Genomic DNA, 9,896 nt, shown 5'->3' with positions numbered 1-9,896 from the left:
GACCCACATCGCAGTAGGGATAGGGAGAGCAGTGATGTAGAATTCCATGAGCACCTCCTCAGTAGGTCTAGCAGTGGCCAGGATTCTATCGAATAGGGTGTTGAACCGGATGTTAAAATCCTTCAATTTTTCTTTGGTTTGCATTTTTAAACAGGATAGTTCTAAAACTAAGGCCACAAGGATTTTTTCATCGCCATACTTATCTAAAAAGTCCTGTTGGAAGGCAGCCCACGAGGAGATCGATCCGGTTCTCAAGCTAAAGTACCATGTGGATGCTGCACCAATCAGGGTAAAAGGGAATAGGCGACATACTATATCTTCATCAGCCACCCCCAACATGCGCACTTCCCGGAATAAGGAGTGAATATGGTTATCAGTGGAATCTCCCTTCCCAGGTCGAATTTAGGCAGTACTCTTTCTGCATTCTTGGGTAAGGGATGCTCTTGCCCAGGTGTCGCTATGGCGTCCTGAGCAAGCCAGGGAAGAAGTGCTCCCAGAGGAGGTGGGAGTTGGTTTCTACTCGGTTGAAGCTGGTTCCCACCTAGAAGAGGAACGTTATCCATATTGTGGATAAGAATGTTTTGGTTGAGGGTTCCTTCATTAGGATTTTCCAACTCAGGCTAGGGATTGCCTTCAGAAGGGGAATCCTCAAGAATTTCTTCCCTAGGAGAGTCGATACTCTGCAAAGAATCAAGCACAATATCTTCAAGAGAAGGGGCTGCAGATGTCTCTTCATTTATGTGATAGACCCTTGGCTTTCTTTTTGCTGTCGGAGGTAAATACTAAAAGTGTTGGGTGTGGAGCATGATTATTTAGAGGTCTTTGTTTTAGCTGGATGTATACCCCAGGAAGTTTGTACACCCCTCCACGCGATGGGGTGTGTGGGTTACTTGTCCCCCCCTCGTGGGGGTTCGAGGGGCCAATCCCCGCCCTGCTGGGGGGTCCGGGGGCCAGTGGTCTCCCAATGGGGATTTCGGGGTTAGCGGCCCCGAAGAAAAAAACAGATGTAAAATTGACTTGTAAAAGTATAGTAATTTCTAGTAAATCTGGGTCGTTCATTAGGTGGATGATCTGACAGTAGAACTTGTGTTTAGTTTAGGGTTTTTTTCCCTAGAAGGCAACCCCTCTCTTTGTATGAGGGCATTGGATTGAGGCTGTGTAATAGATGTGTATTCTCCATACGAGAAACAGAGAGGTAAGACTGTGAGAGAAAAACATAGGATATTACAACGGATTTGCTGTAGGTTGTGTCTCTTCATTTTGTTGGATAATAGAAAGGAAGGACTCGCTGTTTGGGGTGGACGTAGACCAAATTGGGTGAACCACGTATATCTGTGTCTCTCTGGTTTTATGCATTTTCTGTGTTTATATTTCTGCTATATTCTATGTGTTCCATTTCTCTGTAATATATAGTTTTCTAACAAAAATATTGGGAGTTGTCATAGGGAACAAGCAATAAGCCAGAGTAAGTCTTCTGACTGGTTGTTCCTGAGTGACAAGATACTCCCACAGTGTCTCTTCTTTGAAATGAGGCTTTTCCAAATGAGAGGAAGGGTCTTTTCGACCTTCACGATCCATGCATTAATCTTTTTGAGTCCATGTGGACATTTATAAATGAAATCATAGAAAGCTATGGACGACGTTTCAGGCCCTCCTTCTAGCACCAATTTGTTGACATGGCGAATTTTCGCAATACCAACAAGGGGAACTAACCTGATCACAAGCCCCAATTAGACCTGCTTTCGTTTGGAATGGCTAGTTCCAATGGGTTTTAAGGGACCTTGTAAACTATTAAATGAATTGAAAGATTGCTTCTGGGAAGAAGGCTTCAATTACATCAACAAAATAAAACAGCTACCCACTATGTATTAAATCCTATCTACACTTATTCTAACTACTCTAGTCTATGTCCTAACTATCCTAATCTATCCTGCAGGAGCATGATAAAGAGAGGTTAAACATCATATATGAATTCCAAGTCTAAATGAATCAATTACTGGTTCATATAAGAACAAGGCTGCATTAATTGTTAATTGCCATCCAATCATTCATACAGGAATACACATTCCATCTTATATAAGAAAAGCTTGCAACTGATGTCCAACGTAGTTTTGAATCAGTAACCTTTCATGATTTAACCATGATGTTGAATCATATTCAAATAACCGGGCATAACCATGAACTATAAGTTATCAATATGCACAAAAAAACAAATATACATTTTCATTTATCCCAGTGACAACATTATGATCAAAACACATAAAAGAAGAGGAAAATCAATCTGAAACATAGGCTCCTCATTGAACCAAACAATCTTTCTTAATCACAATAAATCAAAGCTTCTCCTTCCAAACAAAAAGCCCCCCTCTCCTATCAGGAGGTAATACTTATGCGGCCCTCAATGACCCTCAGTCTTCCATCACCTTTCATTTCGCCATTTCATTACACAGATCAGCATATGCAGATGAGAATGGTCGGTGAAACTGCTGACATGCCAAGGTCACCCTTGGTGGAGTGTTCTCCTTCCTAGGGAAATGAATGGATGCCTTTGGAATAGAGGAGGACTGTGTATCATTTCTTAGCACTTGTGTGGATTGGCTATCATTCTCTGTCATTTCCTGAAGGAAACTGAAGATGTTGCACTCATCATCCCACATATGGCATGCTTTGTAATGTATCTGGCAGTGATGAAATCTTGATGGATTAACGCTATCATGAGTGCTTCCACTGAACTGAAGGAGTGCTTCCATTATGCAATTTGGCAGTCTGTGTTCCCTTTCGCAGAGTGTGTTTCACAATGCTGACACCGGTAGGGTAGAGGTGACATCTTGATATAACTCACCTTTATCCGTTACCAGGTCTGCTCGAATTTGCCTGCAAAATAATCCATATCAGCTATGACAGTGAAACATATGGAAAACAGGCCTACAAAACATGAATCTTGCATTTATAACATCAAATGTGAAAGAATCCACCCTTCCTTTTAATTTATGCACTGATTAAGTCCTGTGAATGTAAATCTGATTTACATTGCAAATCCTTGCAAAACACAGAGTGGAACCCAAAACCCAGAATTCAAATACTATGGGTGGGAACCTATACCCTATCGGGTCTGCCATATGGCATTTCACATAAAAAATCCTCGACCATAGCATTTTACCGAATACACAAGAAACACGGGAAAAACCCGCGTCCGAGCCGTACAGTTGGACTTCAAATTTTATATTGCCTGAGCTTAAAATTATCGGTGGGTCCGACGTATTGACGAGTAGAACAATGTTAAGATGCTATAGTTATGCCCATAATGACCAAATCGGCATTAGCAAAAAATGACCATAATCGACATTGGGGAGATCGTCTAGTTACAGACCCAATTAGGTATTTATCAATTTGGGATGGTGATTCTAACTAGTTAAAATAGGTCTAGTTACCCCTCAGACTTGTGACATTTCTAATTACTTATCAAAAAGAAGAGGTATCAAGCTTACCCTCTTGCAGCTAGCTTGCAATAAAATAGTCCTTAAAATGACATAAGGGCTTAGTGAAGCCACCAATGGGTTTTCTTCTGCAAAAGAGACTTCTACAAATGTTTCATAAATGAAAATGCAAACTAATCTAGGATGCAATCACCAAAATTAAATGTAAATCTATCTTGATTAGGAAAGGATACTCATTATCCTAATCAAGAGAAAGATATCATAACATAAACAAAATTGAATTTAGAATAAAATTTTAGTTAAAAAATCAAAGAAATAGTTCTCAGATGTGTTACTTGTTCACACAAAAATGAAAAAACAAATATTTGATAAATAGTTGTTAGATCTATGTTGTTCATATATCTAAATTCAAATGAGATTGTGTGGACCTACCTCACTTGGTCTCCGTTCATCGATCCCACATCGACCATGTCACTGTGGTAGAATTCCTAGACATTTCATCCTCAACTATTTTTGAAATCGTCGGGGGAGTGGGACAAAATTTTGCCTATTAGTTCATGTGCACATATCTCTGTTAATTTCCTTCTTGGTTTGGGTCCCACTAAAGGCTCTCGGTCCCTATGAAACCCATAATTCTTGTTACATTTGACTTGGACTTTCCCCTTCGTTATTTTTTGTAGATCATTCGACTAGCCCCACCATGCCAAGTCACCCTGAGACTTGTAACCTAAGATATCTAGTATGCCCTTCATTTAGAATCTCTGGGGTTTAGGGTGACGTCACCGGCCCCTAATGCCAAGATTATTTCCTTCTATGTCCCAACTTCATTGCCACTTGTCTTGTAACTATGGGTTATGTTGTAACTTATTTTTACCCTATTAATATTTTCTAATTTTCTCTTTATGTTAAAAGAAATGAAAATAGAATTAAAAAAAAGATAAAGAAAGAAAGAAAAATACAAAAAATATAAAAAGAGAAAAGAAACAAAAGAAATAAAAATTAAATAAAAAATTTAAAAATAAAAGAATTAAAAGTGAGAGAAAAATAAAAAAAATAAAATCTAAAAAAAGCATGTACATTAAAATGTCACCCCTCATAGTTTAATTGTTTTTTTATTTAATATATAAAATTGTTTGAATTGACCACTGCCCGTTAGCAATTAACGAAAGCACAGGAATCAACAACAGAGATCAAGCCCACTTCGATTAATAACCCGTGCCTAATATCGGGACCCCCTACATCCTCAGACTTTGACGGGGTGGGGCGTCTGTAAAGTGGACTCGATTTGTACCGCTTTTAATATGTGGTAGCACCGTGGCTATTGCAGCCACCTTCCGCCATATACCACTTACCATGATACACCCCCCCCGCAAACCGCTCATCCGCTTGTTCGCTCTCTCGCTACCCACATTCTATTATTCTTACTTCCTACCAACATTCTGATACTCTTAGCTGACGTTATCCCTCCCACTACATTAAGCACATGACTGTTGCACATTTAAAACTCGTGCCAATGTTCAATCATATTTAACACCCTAAACCAATAAGGGTTACACCCCAAAGAAACTGTTATTCATTCCTCATAAACACTGCTATCAAATTAAAATTTCTATTTTTCCAACTCTACCTGTTACTACAATTCACTAAAACGCGACTACTAGCAGAATTCCAATAAACAACGACCTCTAGCCACCATATTTCTAGGTAACTCTGTTTCAATTTCTCAACATTTTTTTTCCTAATGGCTTCCCATAAAGGAGAAGTAAAAGTCCTTGTAGATAATCCTTTTCTTCCTGCTATTATCATTCTAGATGAATTGCCACTAGTTGACACTCAATTTAAGATTGTAGAGACCAATTGTGAGGCCGATCTGTACGAACTTCACGATTGGGCATATAAGAAGTTCAAAGATGCCAATGATCAGTTTAGTATTTGGGAATCCCTACTCCCTCAAACCCATCATTTCCCAGAATTTATAGCTTGGTGTGGAGCTCGATACCTTCCCACTCAAAGAGTTGTAATTGCTCAGAACAATGAAACCCTTTTTCATATTACAACTGAGTCAATTTTCCTATCCCTTCAGCTAAATCCTCAAGCTTCCTTACACACTTTTTCCTCTGATGCTTTAATGGAAATCTACCAAAAGCTCACTTTCCCACATAGAGCTCACATTTTTGAATCATTTTTATCAGAAAACTCAAAATTACCCAGAACTAACTCTCCTTATCCCTCTACAATGTTTCCTGACATGTCTAGGCAGGTTATTTCCTTAGTGTCTTTTCTGTTATGATATGCTAGTGACCAGTGGGTTGATTAAGTCAATTTGGGCTTTCTATCAGTGTTTTATTCTGGAAAAAAACCGTCAATTATGTTTAACTACAACCAATATTTTTCTGATACTATTCATGACCAATTTTTAAAGTTCAACGGACAAGGATCATTTAAACACCATGGATTTTTGGTTTACTTGTTTTTATATTATCAATCTGAAAGATTCAACTTTCCCTTGCAAAAGTTGGATGCTAAAGGTAAACCTCTGTTAGTAATTCATTAGACATATTTGGTGAGGGAAATCTCTTAAGAGTTTTCTTTCAGTGATTTTGTAAATCAATTCTTGTATATAGCTACTTGTTTGTGAAACAACGATGCAATCTCTAGAATTTCAACAGAGATTAAGAGAATTTTGCATCTAAGTGAACAGACAAAATTTGGAGGTTGGTATTTATACCAGAATTTCACTAAACTTAGAATTTATTGCTATGATCTTCAACCATACAAATTTCCTGTGTTTCTCCCCATGAGGATTTTTGCATTGTAGTACATCTGACAAATGCTAAAAATATGGATGAGGTTCATTTTATTTCTAGAAAACAAAAGGCTTAGTTTAAACTGAAAGTGCAAGTTGGCCCATTTATAGTCAATACTAGAGCTACAAAGAAAGAGGTCAATGACTTATTGAGCCAGATGAAGTTTAAATTAAGTTTTACTTCGTCATATGATCCATTAGGAGTAATCTCCTCAATGAGGATTGCTACAAAATTTGCACCATATATGCATGTGGAAAAACCTGAAATTAAGCAGTATGCCAACAAGGAAGACTGGACAAATAATATATTGTAGGAGATTGAAAAGCCAGTTTCCAGTCAAACAACATTGGAAACTCCAAGAATGATAGAGAAAGAACTAAAGAGACTAAGAGAAAGTATATCACCAGCAGGGTCGTATTTTTTAAAGATTAGCATTCAAAGAATTCAAAATGAGGAAATTTGTACCCATTAAAGAAGAATCTTCAAAAGATCAAACTTCTGAAGAACTTACTATAGTGGTAATATCAGCACTATCTCCCTTTTCATTACAACAAATTTCTGAAGACATATTAGAATCACCTTCTTCTCATTCTTCTCCAAAACAGCAAAATATTTTTGCCAAGTTCTTAGAAATTAAGAAGAAAAATGAGACCTTAAAGACTTCAACATATGAAAATTTTTGGAAGCAGACTTCCTCAACTCAGACCAGATTATTTTTGGCCCTTGACAAAGAAAAAGGCCAGTTCCAATTAGTACTCTTAGAACCAAAGGTCCCTGTGCCCAAATCTATTGAAGATTATAAAACTTCTGTATTTTCATTTGACACAAAGAAAATTCATCCTATTGGCCAAATTGACCTTCATAAGAAAGTAGGGGAAATGATATATTCATCCTTAACAATTTTTTCCATGGAACCTTCCAAGTTACAAGCTTCTCTCAATAACATTCATTCTCAATTATTGGAGAGGATGTCTTCTTCAGCAAGGGACACCAAAATCAAAGGACCTGAAGATTTATTTATAAAATTAGTACTAGATCCTAAAGATATAAAGGAAATTGAGGAAATCATCGAGAGTATAAATGTTGATATTCAAGCATTGAGGAAATAGTTGAAGCTGCCAACAACTCAACATCCACAGGCCCAAGAAGTTAATCAGTTAGAGAAGGAGAAGGAGAATATGCTTCAGATGATTGTTGAACATAATATACAGATACATAAGATGGAAGCATAAATGGAAAAATTAATCATTGAAAAAGAGCTACAACTCAGTATTGCAGCAACAACTTCCACAATAGTGACTTCAACACCATCAATTTCTAGAGTAGCAGTGTCTACAGTAGAAAAATATCCCACAGGCTAACATTCAGCAAAGAAACTATCAAAACCTATGGGAGACTTGTCATTGAAAGATATTGAAATTGAAAAACTCAAAACTTTACTCGAGAAAGTTCAAAATGACAAGATAAGGGCTAACAACACATATCTCGCTGAAGTTCAGAAGAATTTTAGATTAACGAGGCAGATAGAGAAATAAGAAAATGAGTCGCTGATTATTAGAGGCAAAAGAGAAAATTTGGATTGATATCAATTCCACCATGACTAAACTCTAGACATCAATTCAGATTATTTTTGAACAGGATGATTTGGTGGACAGATCAAAGGAAGTCATCGTAAGAATCAAAGAAGATTTGGAGCATATGCATGGAGAAGCAAATAAAACAATTAAAGTATTGAATGCTAAAACTAAATAAGAATTAGAAGAATTTGGAATTGAGGACAAAAATGATATTGTCATAGAGGTAAGAAGAGTTTTGACAAAGAAAAAATTGATGCTACAGTTAGAAATAAAGTGTCAAAACTTTGAAGCCTAAATTAGAAATTTTCACAGGAAATTTAATACTCTACAGCAAAAGTGACTTCTAGCTCTAAGACATTCTACTGGCCAATTGATTCCATTAGAATACTATTAGTACAAATTGCACAAGATAGCAACAAATAAAACCAAATTTTCCGAGAAGGCCTAGAGTATGATCTTTTCATTCAGCATGAAGTTAGTCATTTGTTCATCACTAGGCATACTTTTGAAAAATACACAGAAGTAGATGAGGCATACAGGAGGGTAACAAAATTTTCTATCTAGATGAAAAGAGATGGGGCATGTTACATGAACTCATTGAGTTAAACGAATGCAGGGAATTCAGTGACCAGTCACAGTAAAAAGAGGGGTAGTAAGCTAAGGAATAGGATCAGAAAGCAGAAAATCAGTCAAAGACAACAATCATCAAACAACACCCTAAAATTATGTGTTGATTATTCAAATTAGTTTATAATAGATATTTTCCAGTTTTATTTTTGTAAATCAAAAAAAATTTCAGATATTATCTCATTTTTAAAAAAATTGGCTTAGACTTAAGTTATTTTTAAATTTCGATCTATAAGTATTTGGTATATCAAAGAAGTCAGGGTTGAACCCTTGTAATGTACCAGTCACATACTTGTAATGTCCAAATCTATTTTTGAAGATAATTGAATGATTCTGGATTCATTCTGAACAACTTGTGTATATTGTCTTATTATCAATTATGTTTTCCTATTTATTTCTGCACATGTTCAAGGTAACATAGAAGTTTGGAAAAGGCTACATTGAATATCAATCTCCCTGAAAGCCCCTACAAAGTTACTATCATTAAAAAGGATTAGTTAACTGAACTATTTGTCTTAGTCAATTCCTCTAAATATTTAATTATTGCTTTCTGCCATCTCTTGAATGTGTTCTATTTGGATGTAGAAAACTTCTACACGCGCATGTTGTATATGATGAATTAAATGTTCAATATGAATGTTTATCTAGTTATATACTTTCTTTACTTGTGATTTTCAAATCAATTTAAAGATTAATTATGTTAGGAATGAAAGTAAATCCTTAAATTTTCTCAGAAATACTTAGGAATTATGCCTAAAGGTTTAATGCACTGGTCATCCATTTAAAATCAAAATGTTACTTTAGATGCTTTGGCACAGTTCCTCGGCCTAAAAATGTCTACAATGATACTACAGGTTCTACCAAGCATTGATAGTGGCCCAACTTCCACCTCATCCTAGATAATCAACCCCGAGAGTTCCTCTTAGTCCTCCCTCTAGATCATTCATTGATATTGCACAAGGGGTCATCCAATTATGAGGAACGCTTATCCTCCAATGGTCCAAATCTCTCTGGTTCAAGTGTTTGTTCATCATGCTTGATCAAAGGGTTTAATAAGATTACAAAATTTCCTCATGATATCCTGTTCTTTGGGCTTCAAGGAATTCTAACCCTGTGCCTAGTGACAACTCCTGTATTATATAAAACCTCTGCCTAGGCCTCTGATACATATTCAATGAAATATGAGGGCATACACAAGATCTTTCGTCGTATCCTTCCTGAGCTTTAACGAAACTTGGCAGTCAGTCAATTTAATTATGCTTTAAATTCCATTACATTAAATTTTTAATCTAGGTTTGTAAACTTATGAAGTGCACAACAAAATATATGCAAGGATTTATTTTATAATTCTGCCACATGTAAATTGACATGAAATGGAATTTTAATTTAGGAAACTAATCAAAATATGAACTAGGAAAGTGATGCAAATTTAATTTGAGTGTTGGAAA

This window comes from Pinus tabuliformis, chromosome 2_2 (assembly GCF_031772625.1).
Source record: "Pinus tabuliformis cultivar Carrire ecotype Pingquan chromosome 2_2, CPIR1, whole genome shotgun sequence".
Lineage (NCBI taxonomy): Eukaryota > Viridiplantae > Streptophyta > Pinopsida > Pinales > Pinaceae > Pinus > Pinus tabuliformis.
The sequence above is the reverse complement of the archived record's forward strand: the minus strand, read 5'-3'. Positions refer to the sequence as shown.